Source organism: Camelina sativa, chromosome 8, assembly GCF_030686135.1.
Source record: "Camelina sativa cultivar CO46 ecotype springtype chromosome 8, ASM3068613v1".
NCBI lineage: Eukaryota > Viridiplantae > Streptophyta > Magnoliopsida > Brassicales > Brassicaceae > Camelina > Camelina sativa.
Window position 1 is genome coordinate 19,980,177 of NC_141887.1, and position 26,930 is coordinate 20,007,106.

Consider the following 26,930-nt stretch of genomic DNA (forward strand, 5'->3'; position numbering starts at 1 on the left):
ATTATTGACAAATCTTTGATTTTTTTTTCCGATATAATTTTGTCGATCTATTGCGTGGGTCTTTGATTCGTGCGGGTTCCAATGGAAACTATCATATGCAATAAAATGAAATCAAAGTATATAAATCCCGCTAATTTAATTGAGGATGGAGATACTGATGGAGGTTCCAAAAGTGATTCTACAGTTAGTAACATTATATGTTTGGAAGATTAGTCGGTGATTGATGTTTCTGGTTAAAATCTAGATTTTTCTCTTCTGAATAATGTTGATGATTCTGGTACAGAAACAATAGCTGCTTGATCGAGTAATTGAAAAGCAATTTTCAAATTTGGGAAGTTGGAATGGTAAACCATTTTAAGATTTGTTTCCAACCGGATTTACGTGGTTTTCTATCAGATTTGGTTCGTAAATCGTTTAAACCCAGCTATATGGAGAAATATATGAGAACTTTTGATTCGGGTAGAAATAAGTTGAGAATTTACGATTCGAGAGTATTTGAGACAAGGTCATAGTTTTAAGTAGTTTTGGTACAATGCAATACTTCTGAGGAGTAAATAGGTCGTCGATCCTTAACGTGACTATGACATATGTCATGTTTTGGATTGTTTATAAAGTTCCTATTTTGCATATTTGAATTATCTAAGACTTATATATACCATCAAAATTATAATTTTCAAACTTTTATTTTTATTATGTTATATTAATTTTTTCTCAGTTTCTCAACTTTTATTAGGTTAGTCATAAAATCATTATAATAGACTAGATAATTTTCACCAGTTGTTCATCCAAAATATTTTTGGAGTAAAAAAAACTTCATGGTTAAAAACATTATGTCACAGAATAATTTTAGTAATTATAAGAACTATAATTATGCCAAAATGAAAGTAAAGCAACATAAAATTTGTTTAATTTGTTAAAATATATAATAGGGGCATTCTCAAAAAATACCCCTTTTTTGCATATCCTTTTTTTATGTACAAATGACCAAATTATCCTTTTTTGAGTGACTACAAGAATGTACAGTCACCAAAATCGAAAAAAAATTCCGCCAAAAAATGAAAAAAATTCCCGCCAAAATTACAAAATTGAATTTTCCCGCCAAATTTTTTGAAATTTATACCTTTAAAAAACCTTTTAAAAGTCTTCTAAACGCTTTTAAAAACTTTTAAAAACCTTATAAAAACCTTGTAAACGCTTTTACAAGGTTTTTAAAAGGTTTTTTTATAAAACATTTACAAAGTTTTTACAAGGTTTTATAAGGCTTTTACAAGGTTTTATAAGGCTTTTACAAGGTTTTAAACCGTTTAAAACCTTATAAAATTCTTGTAAGTTTTTTTTGGCGGGAAAATATTTAGCGGAAATTTTTTTGTCGAAATTTTTTGTCAAAATTTTTTTGGCGAGAAAATTTTTGGAAAATATTTTTGGCGGGAAAATTTTATTTTTCATTTTATTGATTAAAATATTTTTAATATAAGGGTAAAATGGTCATTAAAAGTTAGCGGAAGACAGAAATAAAAATGACCAAAAAAGGGATTATTTTTGAAAAAGAGTATTTCTAACAAATTCTTATATTTTATAGGTGGTGATAAATAGCATATTTTAACAATAAAATAATTTTTGGTGTAAGAACATATTTTTAATGATAAAACATAGAGTAAAATTGTACATGCTTACTAATTACTAATTAGATGTTGCTTTAATAAACTCTTTGCATGTAAAATAATTTGTGAATAAGTTGTATAACTTTTTAAAAATTTGACAATAATAATATTCATAATGATGAGTATTTGGCAAAAGTTTTTGTGGGATATAATTTAGCTTTAAATTATTGTAATAGTTGTTATAATATATTAAAAATATATAAATATAAATAAGTGTAAGTTAACTACACATATGATTTTTTCTCTAACAAAATTTATTTATATATTTAATTAAAGAAATACTTTTTTATATATATTTTTAAAAATTTGTTTAATATTTAGAATTTATTTTCTTCAACAATTTTTAAACCCGTACATCTTGCAAGCCCTTATCTAGTATAATATATTAATAGTAGATTAAGATCCGTGTTAGGGCACATGTTGAAATTTATTTTATTTATATTATAATTTTTATATAAAATATAATTTATGATTGTTTTAAAAGTTTTTAGGATAACGTGAGCTTGAAAAAAGACTCATATTTTGTAAATTTTATATTGTTAATGATTCTAGATAAGTACTCGTGCTATAACACTGGTTAAATTTTTTTTTATGCAAAATTTTGTATATTTTATATTTTAAAATAAAATTTTAATATGTTGTATTAGTTTATGTATGTGAATTTATTTCAACAATGTATATTCTACATCATGACTTGAATGTCATTATAAAACATAATTTTATAAATTTAGTTTTTAAAAAGCGAGTTATTATATTATGAGTAATTTAATATATTGTTATAATTTTTTTAATATACTTGGTTTCTTGAAATTCTTTCATATTATAGTGACAATTTATTGACATTGCTATAACAAATCAATTTAGAGTGTTTATAGTTTCTAACTTTTATATCAGGTTTCAATATTTTAAAATATTTCAAAATAAATTATTTAAAATTTATTATATAATATAAAATTATAAAATTCATCAAAAAAATTTGAAATTGAATTTTAATATCCAAATTTTGACCCATTACTCAGTAAATTTTTTAATTCAATAGAAATTATTTTTGAAGAATAATATTACTAAATCTTGAATATTTTATAGATTGAACAATTTATATTTGTTTAAAAAAATTCAACTTATGGTATATCCGGAAATAAAAATATTTTTAATTATAAGAAATAATCTGATAATTTATTTGTTTCACAAAATAGAATCATATATAAAAATGAGAGGTGAAATATAATGATAATTAACAAATTAATATGTTAAGTTAGATATACAAAGGATTTTATTTGATGAATAATTTAATAAAGGAAATTAATATGGTAAGTTAGATGATATCAAATGATTCTTTAGAATATTATCTTAAAGATTTTTGGAAAGTGTAAATCGAGACTATACAAATAATATAAAACTTAATATATAACCTATTTGTAACCAACTTATTAAAATTATATAGTCTACAAAACAATGTTGTGTACTTCCGTTTTATTATATAGGGGATATATGGAATGTTGTTGATAAAAAGAAAACATATACTCCATTCGTTTCATAATATAGGATGTTTTCAAGTTTTTATGTAACTTTTAGATTAATTCAATGTTTTATTTGATGAATAATTTAATAAGGGGAATTAATATGGTAAGTTAGATGATATAAAATGACTCATTAGAATATTCTCTTTAAGATTTTTGAAAACAACGTGCTCTAGTAATAAAATCTTCCGAAAATAAATTAAGATTGCACCAACTATTTAACCCGTAACCAATTAATCTATAACCTATTTGTAACCCACTTATTAAAATTATATAGTTTATAAAACAATGTTGTATACTTCCGTTTTATTATAAAGGGGATGAACGGGAAATTAATAGGGTTAATAAAAACTTATATACATGTCCCACATCGAATAAGCAAAAGATGACACATCTACATATATACAGAGAGGAGGCATCATCTGTGGCCGAGCTTGGTAACGTGAGCTTGTAATCCTAGCCGAGGCTTAAAGGGTAATGGCACGGTTGAGGTGCTAAGGGGTCGGGCTCGGGATTGATTGACCCTGCCCAATTCAAGTCGGTTTCTGGCTGTGGGTTGTTTACGACGGTCTATCTTTCTGATTCCTATGTGACTTCTTAAGAGGATCAATTAGGCCCAATACCTTTTTATTTTTTTCCCTAATTAGCTTCCTTGGAAAACAAGTAATCCGATATTACACTTTTTAATTCATTGCAGGAGAAGTCTTCTTCTGACTTGTATAGGTTTCATCTGTTTGGAGGTGGTATAGGTCACTTCCTGAATATACAAATAATTAACCTACTTTTATATCTATAATTTAAACTATTAATTTAACTTATGTAACTTTGATTAATAATGGTGAAGTTTCTCCTTTGTATATTTCTTATCCCCAAATCTTCTCCAAGCCTATACTTTCAGTTTTTTTTTTTTCATTAGGTATATGATTTTTTTTAGTTTCTATTTATTTTCATGCAATCTTCCTTGATCAGTAGTAGTTTTTAGAAGTGACCTAAAAAGCTACCAGATTTGTTTTAACTAAGGCCCTGCTCAGACGAATCATGCTAATAACCTCATCCATGAGTATATATAAAGATTTCATTTACGGATTTACTGACAATAAAACTTAGAAAATGGTATTTTTTTATTCTTTACATATTCTTTCAACAGAACAATATAGTATAGTACTTGGTGTTTGGCTATCAGTGGAGAATCAATTACAACCTTGTATACTGGGTTTTGGCTTAAATAAGCCTATTCTAGTGTTCTTAACACTGATGCATTCAGTTGAAATATTATTGATACTAGGACTCATACCTCTACATGATGTCGCCGGGGGAATATTCCAAAAACTTTTAAACAATTAAAGTTTTTAAGTAAATTATACATTTGCAATGATATTTTTCAGTTTAAAACTTTACTCTTACAATAAAATTTAATTTTCTAAAAAGAGAAAAAAGTTGTGGCTAAAATTACATAAATATTTAATACATAAAACTCTTGATAAATAGAGTCCCTTTTGCTAAGTATTATAGTCATCTAAGAAGATTGACAAATATAGAGATATAAACATTTAAACAGACACAATTGTTCGTAAAATACAGCTATTGGAATGAAAAGTTGTGATTAAAAAATACTAACAAAATATGATGAGAAGACAAAATTCTAGATGAATAGATGCAATTTTATAAAAAGACATAATCATATAAGATATATTCCAGATTTTGTTTTTTTTTCAATCAACCATTAAATTAAAAGATGACTCCAAGATTAGTTGTCCAAACCCGAGGGTAAAAGTTTACAAAGGAGATTTCAGAAACTAAAGATCTTGAAGAATGAGCAAAAAAATTGGCCCTCACATTTGACGTCTGCGGAATCTGGATAAGAGTGAAAGAGGGAAAGGACAATCTGAGGGAATTAAATCGTCCAACAAATTCGAGAAGTCGGACCAATCATCGGGAAACTGCACCATCGCAACTAACTCTGAACAATCCGTCTAAAAAAGTTGACAATCAATACCAGACGCCAGGAGAGACTCCATAGCCCAAATCAATGCTTGTAACTCCGAGTGTAATGGTGTAGGGCTGCGCCTAAGACTCTGTGCTCCTAGAAGTAGTGACGTATCTTCACTGCTACAATACCACCACCCCAGACCCACAAAAGGATCTAAACCTTTCCAGGAACCATCAACCTGACATTAGAGAGAAGGATTCCGTACCTCCAAAGTTGGCGGTGGATCTAAGTATCTCGCAGAGAAAGACTTGGCCTCCTCCCACAGTGCTTTGTTATTTCCCGCCTGATTTAAAATATCAGTTGGCTCTGCCTCTATTCCCTGATTTTTTTTTTTTTAATTCCTGTCCTTCCAAATTCACTAAAAGATCCAGTGCAGGCGGTAATTTATGTCCGAAATCCCGGACTGGGAGGATGCCCACCAAAAAATAAAGTCCAAATTTGAGTATACTGAGCCGTAGGGGAACCCATCCGGGATTAACAAAACCGGAGACGATTTCCAAACCTGCCGAGAGTGGGGACATTCAAAGAGAGCATGATTAATAGTCTCCACCCCTGAACCACACCGTTTACACAGAACATCATATTTGACTCCCCACTGAGCAAGCCGGTCCATCATAGGGAGAGTACCAACGATAACTGATACTAGGTTTTTTATGTGTCCTAGCAGGTTCAATTAACCTTATGTAGTTGTAGTACTTAAGGTGTCAATCCAAATGAGATGTTGCTACCACTCAAGATGCAATCAGGATTTTACAAGCCAAGCCAATTCAAAGAGAGTGTTTTTATCTAACATTCCTAGAATGATGAAAATGCAAAACGGAAATGAACTACAGAACTAGAAACGAAAATGTATGGCAAGAAGTAAACAAAAGTAAAAAACAAAAACGATTCTAAGCATGTAGAAACGAAATAGTCTCAGGAATGTAATATCAATCAAAAAGATAAAAGTCCTAAGGATGGGAGTAATTTATGTCGGTGGAGTATCCTAGTCTACAGAGTGTTTAACATACGACAAGCAAACTATCCCTAAACAATGAACATCTCAACTTAGCTAATCCAATCTCTTGGCAAAAGCTACTCAGACTCAACCACTTCCATACCTAGCTCTCGCTAGAGAAACATGGTCGAGCAGGCATGACAAACAAGTTCATTCACGTCAACAAACATCCTAGACAACTAATCTCTTAGGCTAGAAACGTAAGTCTCTGCACTAGTTGGTCAGACATTTCATCAAAAACCTTTTGAGTGTGGAAATGTCTCGAACCTAGTTCCAATTGATCAGAGAGAAACTAGTAATTTTAACACTAGTCCAGAAGGGAATCATACAAATCAAAGCTTAAACACCCTACATCCTAAGATCCTCCACCTAGTCTATCCCATCCCCAAGAACCTTAACACTACTCAGATCCGAAAATCATCACCAAAGATACAAATCCAGAAAACATTGAACAAAGGATAGTAGATAGATAGAAATGAGAAGAACAACTTTGTAGAAGAAATCAAGTGCAAAAACTGAATAAACTCGGAGATGTCGGATTACAAGTCTTAGAGCGTTTTTTGGTGGCTAGGTCAAACCTTCGAAAACAAAACGAGATAAAATATAAGATGTCTCTGCAGAGACTTAACAAAATGAATATATAGTAAAAACATGTGAATCCCTAAAACTTAAAACGACAAGATAGAGCGTCGGTTCGGGAATCTCCTGAAGCGTGTGAAACCAAACGTCTTTCTTCCTGACATGTGCGGTCGAGTCGCGTGTCGTATCTCCCTGGGGTGCGGTCGAGTGGAACGGATCGAGTCGAGGTCATACGATTCGAGGTGGGTCGAGTGGAGGTGATGCGACTCGAGCTGGCTCGAGTGGAGGTGATGCGACTCGAGCTGGCTCGAGTGGAGGTGATGCAACTCGAGCTGGGTGTATATGTATCCACTAAAACAGTGATAACTCTTGAACTACGCCTCCGATTGACTTGAAATAAATGGTATTGGAAAGATGACTCAATTTTCTACAACTTTTATGAAGACGTCAAAAGCTAAATCCCACTCGAGTGGAACGTTTCGAACGGGGTGGCTCGAACGAAGGTTGGAGAGTGGCTCGAACGTCAGGTTGGAGAGTGGCTCGAACGACAGGCTGGAGAGTGGTTCGAACGATGCATTCCTGACGTCTCCTAGATACCTGAAATACTCCAAAATACACAATGTATGCAAGGATGATGCATGAACTACCTAGACATGCAAAATTTATAGAAATGACTAGAAAATGATGCAAAATAATGAGTTATACTAGCTAAATGCATGATAAATATATGATAGGAAGACACAAAATATAGACATATCAACTCCCCCAAACTTTGTCTTTGCTTGCCCTCAAGCAAACGATCAAGAACAAAGTATGGAAGAGAGGTGTGAAGATGGGGTCTCAGAACCTAAAACATGCTGAATAGAGTAGTTAGAATCAAGGTCCTTGTTCTTAGTTCTGTGATGCATGGTGAAGGAAATTTATTTATTTAATCTACACATGCAATCCTATCAATCACCCCCTTTAACATTTATTAACAGAGAACCGTGAATCAAACTATGCAATGTCGTCAAACTCATTTGGCTAAGGTAAAAGGTTTAGAGACAAATGTGGTCTCCTTCTCAAGTGGTTCCATCAGTACATAACAAGTTTCTCTCATGAAAAGAGTTGAGCTTAAGAGAAGGCTAAAGGTTGAAACCAACTGATACATATAAGAGCAGAGCCTTGTCTACCCAAAGAACATTCCAAACCGAAGTTGGTCCTATCTCTACCCTTCATAAGAAACTTCATCTCAAACCCATTCTTTCATTCTTAAGACTTGGTCTTAGGAGGATTTCACTTCTTATCATTCTAGCGGATTGGGAAATCTTTATTATCAGTAAGTTTCTGTTTTTCTTTTCTTCTAAGGACTCTAGACATCTTAAACATTTTACTTTCTTTTCTTTGCCTAATCTTTTCATTTTATGCTCAGAACCAATAACTCATTATTTTGCTCAACCCAAATCCTTTACTAGACTTGTAAACTTTGAAAACACATCCCCCTCCTAAAGACTTTCTACCCTTTACTTTCTTTTTACTCTTCACTTTTCTGCACAAATCCATACCCAATGCCCAAAATCGAGTTCTCACCTAGTCCTACTAGTCCGGATAACGCAAACTAGAAATACACAGCATCCTACTCTTGTTGGTTAGAACCTAACACTTTCTAACAAGCTCAACTCGGAAAAAGGCCTAACACTCAAGAATACAATTGGCTTGAAAGAAGGGTTGGTTAAGGGTGCGGAGAACTGTTCCAAAGATGGGAATCAACTACTTGGATTAACAAGGGTGGTGAAAAGGAGAAAGATAATCCAAGTATGTATGTGGTATCCATGAGTTCAATTTCAGTGCATAACAGGATAATTGCAAGTCAGGATTAGGTTCAGGTAAATAGGGAATGATATCAATTCAAAACATGCTTCAATCTTACAATTTCAAGTTCAATCAAAAGCATCAAAGAACTAATAACAAGGGCCTTGATCCTATCCTATTGAATCCAACATGCTAACAAGGTTACAATCATCATCAACCCCTATGCTAAATGCAACAACCCTATATGAATAAACCTAGACTCAATCCTAATATGCAAGTGCAAACTACATGAACACTCTGTTTTTGTGGAAATTTTCGATTTTTTTTTGTCAAATTGTTTTGGGTTTTCTATGCAAATAGATGGATGAAAACTCAAACATGATATGATGAAAAAAAATTGAAATAAGAATAACAGATAACAACATCAGATACATCATCTCAAACCCTCCCCCCAACTTAAATTACACAGTCTCCTGTGTAAGAAAGATTTGCAGGAGGATTTAAGAATCACAACAGAAACAATGCAGGAATGAAATGGTATGTACAAAGGAAAGGTCGGAGTACCTCAGTAGTATAAGAAGGAGTCGAAGCTCGCCCAAGGAGTTGGTGCGTGACACTGACTCTGTCCTTCACCTTGTTCGGGATCTGCGGGAAAGGCTTCTGCTGGTTGGTCGACTTGCTGCTCAACCGCTTGCGTGTTCTGATAAGTGTTCGGCTGCTCGTCGCACTGCATGTCGTCGAATCTGGACTCTCCATGGTCTGATTCTAGCACAACTACCTCGGTAGGCGGATAATCGCCTTGATGTTCGACCTGCTGCTCAACCTCTTGCTCACCTTGAGCTGGGGAACGACGCGCTGAACAACGACTGGAGGAGGCTCTGGAACTACGCGAACCTTGTCTCCTTCTCTCCCGAGATTCATGTGACGAGTGGCATGAAAGGACGAGTGTAAGCTGACGCTGCTGAGATATATAGGAAGATTGGCGAGCTGGAGAATGGACTGGAGAAGGTGTTCGTTGGTGAGTTCGCTCGAGGCTCGCGGAAGCACGACCCTGCGTGGGTCTGGTGTCCTCGGGGACAGACCTAGGGATGGCGGTGGTGGAAGTCGAGCAGCTGAACTTACGCATGAAGTTCGTGAAGGTCTTGGTGAAGCTGCTGAACGCCTTGTCTCTTGCCTTCCCCCATCGCTGAAGTTTATTGAGGCGTTCATGAGCTGCTCTGACCCCTTTGGCCATTCTTTGTTCTGAGTACTCCTCAAAGTGGAACTGCTCAGGGCGGTACTCAACTGCGTATTCTTCCATCGGATCAGCTCCTGCTTTCGCGACGTCGACATGTTGCTCCTCAACATCAGAATTGTATAATGTATCCGCAGGAGGGATGAACTCAATATGCTCACCCCCCAAGATTGTAGTCAACTCGACGCAAGGGAGGAGTAATCTCGAGGTTCCGCGCGCATGATGCACAAACTTGTATAGAAATCGTCCATTCCTCAATCCCCAGTCCAAAGTGCGTAGCTGCCGCAAGTTTTTGAAGTCTATCCAGCGTGGTGGGTACGACTCGGATTGTAGGGGAACACCTGCAGCCTCAAGAAACCAAGTCACTACGCCTCCCATGCACATGACTCCAGGAGTGCGGTTGCTGTTGAGTCTCGAGACCCAGGTCTTGTATGACATTATGTAGTTGAGAAGGTAGAGCGAGACGGAAGTGTTGGACGTGTCACTTTGCAGCGCGGTGCAATCCATGGCAGTGAACGAGAGTCCCTTTAGTGCCAGATCGATCATCTCAAGCTCGCCGTACGTAATGTATCCGTTAATCTCCTTGGCGTAAAATGCATTGGCAACTGCCTTCTGGAAGTAACGCAACATTGGGCTTCTCAGGTTCATCGCCTTTTTTATCGATGACGTAAATGTCGGGCCGCTTCCGATCGTTGCCCAGAGTGCGGATACTTCGTTTCTATCAAACTGCGACGTAGTCCCCGTTTCGCTGGGGAATCCAAAGATCTCTTCGATGGTTCTGTAAGTAAGCGTGTAGAACTGGCCATGAACGCGAAATGTAATATAGCACAGACCTCCATCAGACATCATGCCTGGCTCATCTGCATACAAGTGCATCTCCAGAGTGGAAAGGAAATGAATTATCTTTTCTCTGTATCCACTCTTGGGGGTGTTCATAATTCTCTCCACATGGCACCGCCAAAATAGACACTAAAAATCCTCCCCAATCCCTAGTAGCTCCATCGTCTCAGGATGTGGATATCTTGTTCCACTGATCTCACATTGTTGCAACAGCTCGTAGTACTCCTTGGGAGTCAACCTTGTCTCAGATGCTCGTCGTCATACATATTTCCTTGGCTCTTGTTCTGAACGCGACGCAGGTTCCTCCTGTTTGTAATCATTGCCTTCGTCTCTGGAGTGGGAAGCTTGTGCCGGTCTCTTCCCGCGACTCTTGCTCTTAGAGAGCGGTTTATCTGGTCTGCTCGACCCCGCTGCTTGTTCTGATCCCCCAACAACTTCATCAACCATGTTCTTCATTTTCAGGAAACATTTCGCCATGGATTCAGGGGATGAGGGTTCTCCAGCAACACAACCATACGCCTCTCCCATCTCATGTATGAGCTCGGTGCTCTTCCTGCTTCTTTGAGACATAATAAACTCAAAGCTAAACGTTAATATGTTACTGAACAGGTAACAAGAGCAATTAATAAACTTAGAACTTGAGAGTGCAAAGGGAAGATGAAACCGATCGAGTGGGCGTGATGAACTTCTCGGTTCTGGTTTTGACTAAGGCTCAAACGCATCAGGTCGAGTCGAACGGTGTCGGCTCGAGCGAGAGAGATATGACGGGTCGAGTGGAAAGTTGGCAGAGAGCGGACGTATGTCGGCTCGACGGTTCAGCAACATCGCGTATCGAGTTGACGTCGTGTTTGGCTCGTTTGAGTCAGATCGAGTCGCCTAGATCTTGGCAGTGGAGAGATAGTGATGCAACGGCGAGACTACGATGGTGATTGGCTTGATCGAAACTTCGACGGCGACTCGAGCGGGACAGGTCGAGTTGAAGTGGGTCGACTCGAGCGGATGTTGGTTCGTGTGTCGAGTGGGGACACAGATCGAATGGACACGGATGCTGGTGGTCGAGTGAGAGGAGGGTGACTCGAACGTGGTGCTTCGGTGGTGGTCGAGTGGCAACAGGTCTCGGACTGAGCAAAGGACTTTGGTGGAATCGCTGGTGAATAAATCGCAGGACTCCTCTGGTAAGCTTCGTAAACTCGAACAAGTTGGAGGAAGAAAGATGAGGGAGTAATCGATTTGTTTTGGTAGGTGAGAGGAAAAAGGGGAGAAATTGTTTATTAAATAATGAGCGATGGAGATGGTAAAGGGGGAATGGAGTGTCGAGCATGAGCAACAAAGAGAGAGAGAGAGTGATGGGTGAGTGGTGGTGAGGTGACAAAAGGGTGATGTGTTTTGGGAGAGGGAGAAAGAGAGATGGGAGGTGAAGTGATGGGAGCTGAAAATTCACGTGGAGAGGAGAGATCGAATATCTACTCCTTTTCTCTTTTTTTTTTTTTTTTTCTTTTTTTTTCATTTTATTTATTTTTTTATTTAAAAAAAAAAAAAAAACTTTCCCTCACACTCCTTTTCACTCTGCTTCTCCCACATGACCAACATTCCTTGTCTGACTCTTCTCCCACATGACCAACACTCCTTGTCTGACTCTTCTCCCACATGACCAACACTCCTTGGCCATTTACAGTAAATTCGCTGCCATCCTTGTTCAGAAGAGTGATGGCTCCAAATGGCAGAACATCTTTGACTGTAAAAGGTCTAGACCACCTAGATTTAAGCTTTCCAGGAAATAACTTGAGTCTGGAATTGAATAGCAAAACCTGATCCCCAGCCTTGAGCTCGTTGACAATAATCTTCTTGTCATGAAAATTCTTTGTCCTTTCCTTATAAATCTTGGAACTCTCATAGGCATCAAGTCTGATCTCTTCCAACTCATGTAGATCAAGAGTCCTCTTAGCCTGAGCTGTATCAATATCCAAGTTCAGCAACTTGATAGCCCAAAACGCCTTGTACTCAACCTCAACAAGGAGATGACATGCTTTACCATAGGTCAACTGAAATGGTGTTCGTCCTATTGGCGTCTTGAACGCTGTTCTGTACGCCCAGAGAGTCTCGTCCAACTTCACAGACCAGTCTTTCTTCGAAACTCCAACAATCCTTGACAGAATACCCTTGATTTGTTTGTTCGAAACTTCAACCTGCCCGCTGGTCTGAGGGTGATACGCAGTAGACACCTTGTGCTTCACACCATATTTCTTAACCATGCTTTCAAACACCTTGTTGACGAAGTGAGTTCCACCATCACTGATCACTGCTCTGGGTATCCCATACCTTGGAAAAATTATGCTTTTAAACAGTTTCAGAACAACCTTGTGATCATTGGTAGGACTGGCAATGGCTTCGACCCACTTAGAAACGTAATCGACTACCACCAGAATATAGACATTACCATTCGATGGAGGGTTGAAAGGTCCCATGAAATCTATACCCCAAACATCAAATTCTGAGGCATCTTGTTCCTCCTTGTGATGTTGCCCATCATCTGACGAGCATTACACTTGGTGATGAAACTGTGAGGGTCCTTGAACAAGTTTGGCCACCAGAGACCCGCTTGAAGAACTTTCTGAGCTGTCTTGAACATGGCAAAGTGACCTCCATAAGTGGAGCCATGACAGTGCTCAAGCACTCCTTGTACTTCCCCTTCTGCTATGCATCTTCTAAACAGACCGTCAGAACCCCTCTTGTACAGATAGGGTTCATCCCAGAAGTAGTGGTTGACCTCTCTAAAAAGCTTCTTCTTCCTGTAAGGATCCATATCATCAGGAACTTCTCCACAGACCTTGTAATTCACGACATCTGCATACCATGGTGCAGTCTCAGAAGTGACCGCCATGCATCTTATTATGAGGTTGTCAAGCTCTGTGTCATGCATCTGCTCACAAACCTGGGCGACCAGAAGTTGTTCCTCAGGCATTAAATCATCTATGGGAACAACATCTTCAATCCTCATTCTTGACAGGTGGTCCGCAACTCCATTTTCTATGCCTTTCTTGTCACCAATCTCCATGTCGAACTCCTGAAGTAGCAGAATCCATCTCAACAGTCTCGACTTGGTATCCTTCTTCGAATAGATGTGTCTCAGAGCAGCATGGTCGGTATACACTATGACCTTCGAACCCACAAGGTAACCCCTGAATTTTTCGAATGCAAACACAACTGCTAGGAGTTCCTTCTCTGTGGTTGCATATCTTCCTTGAGTTTCGTCCAAGGTGCGACTGGCGTGGTAGATTACATGAAGCATTTATTCAATTCGCTGCCCCAGAACTGCTCCAACTGCGAAGTCTGAAGCATCACACATGATCTCAAAAGGGTGATCCCAATTTGGAGGTTGTACTATGGGTGCTGAAACCAACGCCTCCTTGATCTTGCTGAAAGCTTCCAGACATGTTGCATCGAATTCGAACTCAACCTCCTTGCACAGCAACCTTGTTAATGGTCTTGCAATTTTTGAGAAGTCCTTGATGAATCTTCTGTAAAACCCAGCATGTCCCAGAAAACTTCTGATGTCCTTCACTGTCCTTGGCGGTTGAAGCTGAACCATGACCTCAATTTTTGCTTTGTCAACCTCAATTCCTCTTTCAGAAATCTTGTGTCCCAGAACGATCCCTTCTTCAACCATGAAGTGGCACTTCTCCCAGTTCAGCACCAGGTTCGTCTCCTCACATCGCGTCAATACCCTGCAACGATTCAACAAACAGGAGGAGAAAGTGGAACCGTATACAGAGAAATCATCCATAAACACTTCCACTGACTCCTCAATCAGATCCGAAAAAATTGATGTCATGCACCTTTGAAAGGTGGCAGGAGCATTGCACAAATCAAATGGCATGCGTCTGTAGGCAAAAGTGTCATAAGGACAAGTGAAAGTTGTCTTTTCCTGATCATTTGGGTGGATAGGGATTTGGAAGAATAATAGGGGTGACTAGCTAATCTTTCCAACATTTAATCAATGAAAGGTAGAGGAAAATGATCCTTCCTAGATACATCATTCAACTTCCTATAATCAATGCACATCCTATGTCCTGTGATGGTCCTAGTTGGGATTAAATAATTTCTTTCATTTTTGATCACAGTTATGCCTCCTTTTTTAGGTACACAGTGCAATGGAGATAGCCAAGTACTATCAGAGATAGGATAGATAACTCCAGCATCAAGCAATTTTAGGATTTTCTTCTTCACTACCTCTTTCAGATTAAGGTTCAATCTTCTTTGGGGTTCAATACTAGCATAAGATTCATTTTCAAGATTTATTCTATGCATGCAAAGGCTAAGCGAAATACCCTTGATATCATCTAATGAATACCCTATAGCCTTTCTATACTTCTTTAGCTCAGTCACTAGCAACCCCAATTCATCATCACTCAACCTAGCATTCACTATGACAGGATAAGTAGAATTGGTTCCCAAAAAAACGTACCTGAGTCCGGAAGGGAGAGTTTTGAGTTCTACCTTTGGAGCTTTCAGTTCCGACTAGTCGTCAGCATGGGAGTCTGGAATGATCACGGTCGAGTGGGAGGGGTGCGACTCCATCGAGCGGGATGTCGGTGTCTCGAGTCGGGTCTTGATGTTGGTCGAGTGGGAGATATCACGTTCTGAACTCTCTGTCTCAACTGCACATACCTCCTCTGCGTCAAATAGCTGCTCGAATTCCTCTGGTCCATCCGTTTCTCTATGCAGGTTCTTATAACAAGTGGTCTCCTCATGCAGGAACCCTTCTTCTCCACTCTTGGTCAAAGAAGTCTTGAGATGATCCTCCTCAGCTAATTCCTCCAACAACTCATCAGCCAATTTATCCATCTCTTCAATGTAGAAGACTTTTCCTCCTATCGTTGGCTTCTTCAAGGTATCCTTGATGTCAAACTTCATAATGAAGTCGTCGCCCAGATTGAGATCAATCTTGCCATTTCTGACATCAATGATAGCTCCAGCAGTCACCAGGAACGGTCTTCCTAAGATCAGAGGATCTTTTGGTTCTTCATCCATCTGCAGAACCACAAAGTCGGTTGGCACTTCCACGTCTCTGATCCTGACGAGTAAGTCTCCTAAAATACCATTTGGAAGTCTCACTGATCTATCTGCAAGGATGAGAGAGATGTCACAACCCTTGAACCTTGTAAAACCCAACCTCGTAGCAACAGAGAGTGGAAATCAGATTAACTGAAGCGCCTAGATCACATAGACACCTATCAAAAGACATAGGTCCAAGGGAGCAAGATAGAGTGAATGATCCAGGATCTTTGAGCTTCTTGGGTACAATCTTCTTATGAAATATTGCACTGCATTGGAGACTCAGTACCACCATGCCTTGAACCTCTTTTGATCTCTCCATTACTAGGTCCTCGAGGAATTTCTGGTAGTGAGGAACAAGTGCGAATGCATCCAGCAATGGCATCCTCAATTCAATCTCCTTGACTTGTTTTTCGAACAAGGCTTTGTATTTCTCAGTAAGCTGCTTCTTGAACCTCACTGGGAATGGTAGAGGAGGCTTGTATGGTGGAGGGATGAATCTCACAGTAAGCTGCTTCTTGAACCTATTCCTTAACAGCTTCAGGTTCGGACTTCTTCACTGGTTCAACTGGGTCCTTGACTGCTTCGACTGGGTTCTCCATCTGAGCCTCATCCTGAACAAAATCCTCCCCATCTAATTCCTCACTGTCCTCAGTGTAGTCTGGTACTCCTTGCCTGGGAGGCAATGTTTTCCCACTTCGCAGCGTGATTGCGTTTGCAAACTCCTTGGGGTTCTGAACAGCCTTCCTTGGGAATTGGCCAGGCTTTGGTGAAGAAGTAGAAGCAGATTGGCCTTCCATATACCTTATCTTCGAACTCTGGGCTTCAAATTTGACGTTCAGATCATTGTAGGAGCATTCCATCCTCTGACTAAGGTCAGCAAACTTCTTAGCAGTATCCATAGAACCGCTAGCTTGACCCTGAAGAAGTTGTTGCATCATTTGCTTCATTTCTTAATTTGGAGTTGTAGTAGGCTGAACTTGTTGAGGGCGGAATCCTGACGGTGGTCCTGAGGGAGTCTGATAACCCTGCTGGAACTGTTGTTTAGGAACGAATCCCGGATTGTAAGGCACAAAAGGTTTTTGTTGACCTTGCTGTTATTGTTGAGGCGGGTACACCTGATCTTGTGGATTAGCAACATTGCTACTTCGGTAAGACAAATTGGGGTTCGTCTTGTCGGGGTTGTAACCTTTGTTGTATCCACCCTGATTCTGAACATAGTTGATCTCCTCAGTCTGCTCGCCCTCCCCATCTTGAACTTGGAAAGGGTCATCCTCATATATGAAATGGACGCTCCTCTGTTGGCTTAGCAAGATACGGTCAAGCTTCTCATTGACATTTTTGAGGTCTTTCTTGTACTTCTCTTCAGACCCAGCGTCGCCGCGAACTATGCGGTCATAGTCCTCATTGTAATTACCGTCAGATTCTCCACCAGTTTCCATCCTTCCTCAACATCTTTGTTCAAGAAATTACCGTTAGAAGCAATGTCAAGCAGCATACGTATCTTTGGTAGTACACCACAGTGAAGAGTGCTCAGCAGTGACTCGTTGCTAAAACCATGGTGTGGACACTGGCTGTGGTAACCCTTCAAACGCTCCCAGGCTTCACAGAATGATTATGAGTTCTTCTGAGTGAAGCTAGAAATCTCATTCCTTAGACGTGTTGTTCTGGAATTGGAGAAGAACTTGGCCAAGAATGCTTTCTTGCAACCATCTCAGGTGGGGATTGATCCCTTGGGAAATTTTTTCTCCCATTGATAGGCTTTGTCTCCTAGGGAGAACGGGAAGAGGCGCAACTTGAAACTGTCCTCACTCACGCCGTTGATCTGGGTGAGACTACACAGACGATCGAACTCGTCCAAATGGTCCAGTGGATCCTCCATAGGCAACCCATGAAACTTGTTCCCCTGGATCATGGAGATCAGACTGCCATTGATTTCGAAGTTGTTGTTCTGCACGGCAGGAGGGAGGATACCAACATGCTGAGTATGAGTATTTGGGGCATCCCCAACACTAATGTTTCGCGGTCTCGGATTTGGTTCATTTTGTTGTTCATTATTGACTGGTGCGGGATGATCAGTGAGTTGACGAGCTTGTCGTGGTCGTTGTAACCGATTGATGTCATCGATAACAGGAAGGAGATTCTGATGCCCTCTTGATCTGGTGTGCATTCAAGGTTGCAATCAACAGGTTCCTGAGATGCAAAACAAACAAGTAGACAACCAAAACAAGTCAGTACTCAGAATGATACGTGTAACAGAACTTAATCTTGCAAGACTTGAAATCTTAAATGTAGCAAAACGAATCCCAAATGGCAACGGCGCCAAATTGATACTAGATTTTTTGTGTGTCCTAGCAGGTTCAATTAACCTTATGTAGTTGTAGTACTTAAGGTGTCAATCCAAATGGGATGTTGCTACCACTCAAGATGCAATCAGGATTTCACAAGTCAAGCCAATTCAAAGAGAGTGTTTTTATCTAACAATCCTAGAATGATGAAAATGCAAAACGGAAATGAACTACAGAACTGGAATCGAAAATGTATGGCAAGAAGTATACAAAAGTAAAAAACGAAAACGATTCTAAGCATGAAGAAACGAAATAGTCTCAGGAATGTAATATCAATCAAAAAGATAAAAGTCCTATGGATGGGAGTAATTTATGTCGGTGGAGTATCCTAGTCTACAGAGTGTTTAACATACGACAAGCAAACTATCCCTAAACAATGAACATCTCAACTTAGCTAATCCAATCTCTTGGCAAAAGCTACTCAGACTCAACCACTTCCATACCTAGCTCTCGCTAGAGAAACATGGTCGAGCAGGCATGACAAACAAGTTCATTCACGTCAACAAACATCCTAGACAACTAATCTCTTAGGCTAGAAACGTAAGTCTCTGGCACTAGTTGGTCAGACATTTCATCAAAAACCTTTTGAGTGTGGAAATGTCTCGAACCTAGTTCCAATTGATCAGAGAGAAACTAGTAATTTTAACACTAGTCCAGAAGGGAATCATACAAATCAAAGCTTAAACACCCTACATCCTAAGATCCTCCACCTAGTCTATCCCATCCCCAAGAACCTTAACACTACTCAGATCCGAAAATCATCACCAAAGATACAAATTCAGAAAACATTGAACAAAGCATAGTAGATAGATAGAAATGAGAAGAACAACTTTGTAGAAGAAATCAAGTGCAAAAACTGAATAAACTCGGAGATGTCAAATTACAAGTCTCAGAGCGTTTTTTGGTGGCTAGGTCAAACCTTAGAAAAGAAAACGAGATAAAAGATAAGATGTCTCTGCAAAGACTTAATAAAATGAATATATAGTAAAAACATGTGAATCCCTAAAACTTAAAACGACAAGATAGAGCGCCGGTTCGGGAATCTCCTGAAGCATGTGAAACCAAACGTCTTTCTTCATAACATATGCGGTCGAGTCGCGTGTTGTATCTCCCTGGGGTGCGGTCGAGTGGAACGGATCGAGTCGAGGTTATACGACTCGAGGTGGGTCGAGTGGAGGTGATACGACTCGAGCTGGGTCGAGTGGAGGTGATGCGACTCGAGTTGGGTGTATATGTATCCAAAAAAACGGTGATAACTCTTGATTCACGCCTTCGATTGACTTGAAATAAATGGTATTGGAAAGATGACTCAATCCCCTACAACTTTGATGAAGACGTCAAAATCTAAATCCCACTCGAGTGGAACGGTTCGAACAGGGTGGCTCGAACGACAGGTTGGAGAGTGGCTCGAACGACAGGTTGGAGAGTGGCTCGAACGATAGGTTGGAGAGTGGCTCGAACGATAGGTTGGAGAGTGGCTCGAACGATAGGTTGGAGAGTGGTTCGAATGATGCATTCCCGACGTCTCCTAGATACCTGAAATGCTCCAAAATGCACAATGTATGAAAGGATGATGCAAGAACTACCTTGACATGCAAAGTGTATAGAAAGGACTAGAAAATGATTCAAAACAATGAGTTATCTTACCTAAATGCATGATAAATATATGCTAGGAAGACAAAAAATATAGACATATTAATAACTCTCTAATTTACATGTGTTAGACACCCTTTTTATCCATATTTTGCATTATATATACCCTAACCTTAGCATTTTTAGGTCCTTAACTTTAAGAATTTGCATTTAGGCCATTTTGGGTGCTGCATTGTTGCATTTGTGTATTTTGGATGAAAACATGTGCTTTAGAGCCCAAAATAGGGAAGAATGAGGTAAAATCCGAGTATGTACCCGAAAGAGTGATCGTGCAAGAAGAACAGTCTGACCGAGGAACTACCCGACTTGAACCCAAAAGACTATGTTACTGCCCAGGCCATCTTTCTTGAAGATGTTGATGACTACGTCACTAAGGACAGAGATGTTCAAGATGGGGAGGTTATGGACCACAGTGGGATGTATGAGCACCAATACTACTTATCCGAGTATTAACCCGATCCCTCACTCAAGGAGACTGATCGAGTTGATGATCGAGCACTTGTTCAAGATTCGCTAACCGACGTACCACTCGAGGCTGAACCCGATGACATACCTGATGATGGTGATCGGACGATCCATCGGGTAGACGTTCAGATGACGGATCAATCACAAGTTCCTGAAGCTGAAGAAGGGCAATTGGAGGAAAGATTCAGAGCAGCTCTTGATATCCAATTAGAGGCGCTTGCAGAGCGTATGTCCAAACCAAAAGCCCCACCTCCTAAACTCTTGCCTCCACACGCTCTTCGAGAGGAAATCGTCAAAGAAACAGCTCAGCTGGAGATTGAAGTGAAGGAAGCTGTTAAAGAAATTGGGAATGCGATCCTGAGGAGTGGAGTGTGTTTAGACTCTGAACTGAGGATCAATGAGAAATTGGAGGATCCTGGCTCTTTCACTTTGCCATGTTCAATAGGCCTCCTTACATGTTCTGTTTTGTTTAAACTCATCAAATTATCTTACCTCATATGTTGTCAACCAAATGAATGCAGCCGGGTATAGCAGCACCAGGAGTGAGCATATTGGCGGCTACAACCACCAATACCACTTTCAACGACCGAGAATTCATTTTCTTGTCAGGGACATCAATGGCGACTCCTACCATTGGTCTCCTGCTGCCATAAGATCAGCCATTGTTACTACAGGTTCTTGTCTTTTTCCATACACTGCCATATCATCAGCCATTGTACATATGACAAAAGAGAAACATACACTGATCTTGGTATCATCTTTACTCTGCATCTTGGAGAACAGATCCATTTGGAGAGCAGATATTCACAGAAGGGTCAACTCGGAAGCTAGCTGATCCCTTCAACTATTGTTAGGGAAAAGGATATTTTCCATGTCTTATTATGTATATCTTAAGTCAATAATATTCTATACTTGTTCATCAAGCCTATTGTAACTATATATACTCTTTACCTATCAATAAGAAACACAACACTTTCTCTGAGTTTTACATGGTATCAGAGCCAGGAAACAAAACCCTAAATTCCTAAAAAAAGATGTTCTCCGCCGTTTCTTGTGTTTCTTTTTTTCAAGAACACAGGTTTTTCTAAATCTATTTTTCTATCAAATCTCTTCCTAACTACACAATGTCTACAACTTCTGCTCTTTCTACTACTACTGCTAAGGAATTGATTACGTCTTCTCCTTACCATATATCCTCCAATGATCAGCCGCATCAAGTTCTTACTCCGTTTCTCCTCACTGGTGAAAATTATGAGAAGTGGGCTAAGATTGCATGTAACCATCTCGCAGCCAAGCATAAACTTGGTCTTGTCTATGGCACCCTTCTCAAACCTTCTACTGATTCTCCGGATTACCAACGATGGATTCAATTCAACTTGATGTTATGTGGCTGGCTCTATGCAAGCTTAGATCCTCAAGTACAAAAATTAATCTCCTTCGTTGACAATGCAAAGGTCCTATGGGACAATTTGCGTGTTCGTTTCTCTATTGGTAATGCTTCTCGTGTTCACCAAATCAAGTTTTCTATTGCTCGATGCGCTCAAGATGGCCATTATTTCGGCCAACTCAAGGTGATGTGGGATGATCTTGATGACTCCGAGCCCTTTATTGATTGTTGTTGTAATTCTTCGTCTTTTCCTCAACGTCTCAAGCAGCAAGCACGTCGAGATCTTGAGCGTATTCATCAATTTCTCATGGGTCTTAATGCTTCTTGGTTTGGTACTATACATACCAATATTCTTAGTCTTCTGAACCGCGACACCGACATGATGCTTGATCATGTTTATTCTGAAGTTATTGCTGAAGAAAGACACTTTATTGTTGCTAAATCGAAAGAAGACTGTATTGATGCTGTTGGCTTTGCTGTGAAAGCTGGTGTCAATGCTATTGCATCCGCTACACGTCTTACTTAAGGACCATGTACTCACCGTGGTCGTACCAATCACTCATTCGATACATGTTTCGAACTTAATGGCTTGGCCGATTGGTGGATCAAGAAACATGGTGATACTAGAGGAGGATCACAATCAGATTATACTCGAGGTAGATGTCGTGGCTCTTACAGAGGACGCGGTCGTGGGAGTTCCTCTCCTACTTCCTATCTTGCAAACAATGCTTAAGTCGCCACTGAAGATGAACTGAAACGACCCGTCCCGTTTTTTTTAAATAAATAAATAATAATAATAATAATGATAAATAAACTACAACTAGTGGTCCCATATCCACTAGCCACCTAACCACAATCACAACCAACAGAGGAAAAACCAATACTAATATCAAATTAATATACAATAATAACCGAGTAATTATAACATAAACAATATCCAAAAAAACCAACCAACATGAATCATAGAACCAGCAACCTAGCAATGCTTCTAATGACCCTACTCTAGTAACCTAGCAATGCCAGATAACAACCAATCGAGTCCCTAGAACATCCTCCTCTTCATTGCCTTGATTCCACGATCACACTTTACCTTTACCTGTACCACAAACACAAATTGCAATGCATGAGTATTTTATAAACACTCAGTAAGGCAATCCTCCCATCTACTGGGCTATACACACAAGCAATAGAGACACCTCTAACCATCAACCAACAATCAACAATCAACAATAACAAACCAGGACTCTGCATCGACCGACACCAATTGGGGTTGCATCGACCGACGCAAGGTTCACTTGCATCGACCGACGCATGCTCGACATAGCAAAAAAACCCTAAAGTTTTACGCACCGTACTCGCACTTGCATCGACCGACTCACAAAGTGCACCGATAGATGCACATGCCGAGCACCGTTTTCCCCCAAAGCTTCTCGCCGGATCTTCGTTCCTACAACCAAAAAACTCGATCCCAAGCCACAAGAAAGCTTCCTAACGTCCCGAATAACATTCTAACAACCACACAACACATAAACAAGCAGATCAGAGAAATCTCCAGCTTAGATAAGCCATGGTCATGCACTTACCTTTGCCTAGACGATTCTGAACCACAAACAAGCAAGAAAACGCTCCTAGGAAGCTCCTACAACGATCTCAGCTACAGATCTCTACCGAAACCTTCTCAAATCACCCAAAATCCTCAAGAACACTCAAGAACACTTAGGAACACCTTTTCTCTCTTTTCTTTCTCTCAAAAGCGGATAAACACGACTAATGAGACAAAATCTCGTGTTAAGGGTTATCCCTAACCCAAAACACTGCGTTTAATTTATACTCGTCCACACCTGACCGGCCTTGCATCTTCGCGGATGTTACATGAACTCCCGGACTTACCTGGTGTCAGTAAATCAACATGGTCGTCAATTGTGAGTTTGTTAAAAACTGACAAAACATCCACTCCCGATAAGCTCTCCGGTAAGCATTCTTATGTTGAGTTTTTACTTGACTCTGAAGCGTCTCATCATATGACTGGTGATGATGATCTCCTTGTGAATGCGCATGACATTCCTTGCAGTATTGTTGTTCTCCCCAATGGGAAACACACTTTGCTACTAAAGAAGGGACATTGATTCTTGGAGATCACGTTACACTGAATCGTGTTCTCTACGTTCCTGATCTCTCTTGCACTCTCATCTCTCTCGCTAGACTTTGTCGTGAGCTGTCTTGCTACACTTTATTCACTGATACATTATGTGTTATACAGGACCGCACTTCCAAGTTGCTGATTGACGTAGGTGAAGAGAGAGATGGAGTTTATCACTTTCGTGGAGCGGTTTCAACATGCGTTAACAATGTCAAGAAATCCACAAGAACTCTTTGGCATGAGAGTTTGAGGCATCCATCTACGAAGATTTTCTCTAGTTTTTTTTATCTACTTTACCGGATTGCGCACACCATAGTAGCGATAATAATGATTTTTGCGAAGTTTGTATTCAAGCTAATCAAATGCGATTGGTTTTTCCTGAAAGTACTAATAAAGCGGCACATGATTTTCGTTGATCCACTGTGATATCTGGAGACCATACAAAATTGCTTCTACGTGTGGAGCACACTATTTTCTTACTATTGTAGATGACCATTCTCGGGCCGTGTGGACCTATCTTCTTCTTGCCCAAAGCGAAGTTGCTACTCATCTCAAACACTTTGTGGTTATGGCTCATCAACAATTTGGAAAAAAGATCAAAGTTATTCGTAGTGACAATGGGAGTGAGTTTCTTGGTCTCCGATATTTCTTCAAAGATCATTGCATCCTCCATCAAACTTCTTGCATTTATACCCCGCAACAAAGTGGGAGATTTGAGCGCAAACATCGCCACATTCTCAACATGGCACGTTCTTTCCTCTTTCAAGCTAACTTATCGATTCAGTTTTGGGGTGAGAGTGTACTCACTGCTGCGTATCTCATCAATCGCACTCCTACTCCACTTATGCAAGGCAAAAATCCGCATGAGCTTCTTCATTCCACTCCTCTGAATTTTGCACAGCTTCGGGTCTTTGGTTGCTTGTGTTTTGCCAAACGATTTTCCTCTCGCCGTGATAACTTTTAAGAAAGAGGCCAAAAATGTATATTTCTCGGTTATCCTCATAACCAAAAGGGTTGGCGAGTTTATGACATGGAGACCCATGATATCTTTGTTTCTCGCAATGTTATCTTCAACGAAGACGTCTTTCCATATTGTTCGCCTAGTGGCTCAGATCAACATGTCGCTTCTCCAGATATGCCAATGACGCTTATCTCTGCTAATGACTCAGTTGAAGAGACTCCACCTCCGACTCTCGAAAAAAGGGGGAGTCTTTCCAAGCCTTCCTCCTTACAGTCCTTAGTCTTGTCCCCCCCTATAATCCTACAGTTGTTGATTCTATTCCTACTACGGTTGTTGATTCTAATCTTACTACCGTTGTTGACTCTACTCCGGCTCATAGTAATGATCCAGCTGTTCTACTTCCTAAATTTTCTGCTCTCTCTGATGAGAGTTCTGATGACTTTGATGTTGGTAACGAACCGCTTGGTCGTGGTCATCGATAGAATCTGTCGTCTACTAGACTTAAACCTTATGTTACTTCCTCCGCACGTCGCGATGAAACCCTCATCTCTCTCAAGCCTACGTCTTCTCCAGCATATTCAGGTACATGTTTCTATCCTATAGCACATTATGTCTCCTGTGACAACTTTAGCTCTGCCCATCAAAAGTTTCTTGTAGCCGTGACTATGGTCGATGAACCTGTTACTTATAAGCAAGCTGTTCAAATACTGGAATGGCGTGATCCTATGCGTAAAGAGATCGACGCATTAGAACTTAATGAGACTTGGAAGCTTGAACGTCTACCACCTGGCGTCAAAGCTCTTGGCTCTAAATGGGTGTATCGGCTGGTACACTTGAACGGTATAAGGCGCAGTTAGTAGCTCTTGGTAATCACCAAAAAGAGGGGGTTGATTTTTCTGAAACATTTGCTCCAGTTGCTAAACTACAAACGGTTCGTACTTTACTTGGTTTTGTTTCGGTTAAAATTTGGGAACTCCATCAGTTGGATGTTCACTATGCATTCTTACATGGCGATATTGACGAGGATATCTTCATGAAACCACCTCCAGGTTTTCTTCCAGCTGATCTGTCTCTTGTCTGCAAACTTAAAAAGTCTATATATGGTCTTCGGCAGGCTCCTCTTTGCTGGTTTTCCAAGTTATCTACAGCTCTTCTTGACTATGGATTTATTTGTTCTCACAAGGACAACTCTCTATTTACCTATCGACGTGGTGCTGTTGTTCTTCACGTTCTTGTCTACGTGGGTGACGTAATCGTTTGTGGTGCTGACTCTACGGTTCTCAAATTGTTTAACGCCTATTTATGTCACTGTTTGAAGATAAGGATCTTGGCATGTTGAAATATTTTCTCGGCATTGAGGTTGCCCGTGGACATGATGGCATTTTTCTTTCGCAACGGAAATACTATCTTTGATATTATTGATGAGTGTGGTTTTTCGGGCTCTTGTCTGGTTGATACTCCTTTGGAGAAAAAATCATAAGTTGTTAACTTCCAACAATGAACCGTACCAGACCCGGCACAATATCGTCGACTAGTTGGGCGTCTTGTTTACCTTACTAATACGCGTCTTAAGCTAAGTTACGCTGTGAACATTCTTGCACAGTTCATGCAGACACCTCTTATGGATCATTGGGATGCTGCTCAGCGTTTGGTTCGTTACTTAAAGTCTTCACCCGACCAAGGAGTCGTGCTTTCTTCCACAGCTCCTCTTCAAGTGAATGCATATTGTGATTCTGATTTTAATACATGTCCTGCGTCTAGGCGGTCTCTTATTGGTTATATAGTTATGCTTGACGATTCACCACTTAATTGCAAGACAAAGAAGCAAAGTCGTGTGTCTCTTTCCTCGGCCAAAGCAGAATACCGCGCCATGGCTATGACTTGTACGGAGCTCTTGTGGCTAAAGAAAATTTTGCAGTTTCTTGGCGTGGAACATACTTAGCCCATGTGTTTGTTCAGTGATAGTCAAGCAGCTCTTCAGATCGCAGCAAATTTCGTATTTTATGAACGAACAAAGCATATTGAAAGTGATTGTCATTTTATTCGTGATGAGATCACTTCCGGTACCATTACTACTGCTCACATTTCTACTGATGAACAGTCGGCTGACATCTTCACTAAAGCTCTCGGGTGTGATCAATTCAAGTATTTACGGTCCAAGTTGGGCGTTCCTAACTTACACGCTCCACCTTGAGGGGGAGTGTTAGGGAAAAGGATATTTTCCATGTCTTATTCTGTATACATTAAGTCAGTATTCTATACTTGTTCATCAAGCCTATTGTAACTATATATACTCTTTACCTATCAAT

General features: G+C 39.8%; 1 non-coding gene across 1 annotated transcript; it reads left to right on the top strand.

Moving 5' to 3' along the window:
- The first annotated feature begins 17,220 nt into the window (after positions 1–17,220).
- Positions 17,221–17,327, top strand: LOC147940216 (small nucleolar RNA R71). Its single transcript, XR_015564870.1, has one exon. It is a non-coding gene; the product is annotated as a small nucleolar RNA R71 (small nucleolar RNA).
- Positions 17,328–26,930: the final 9,603 nt, after the last annotated feature.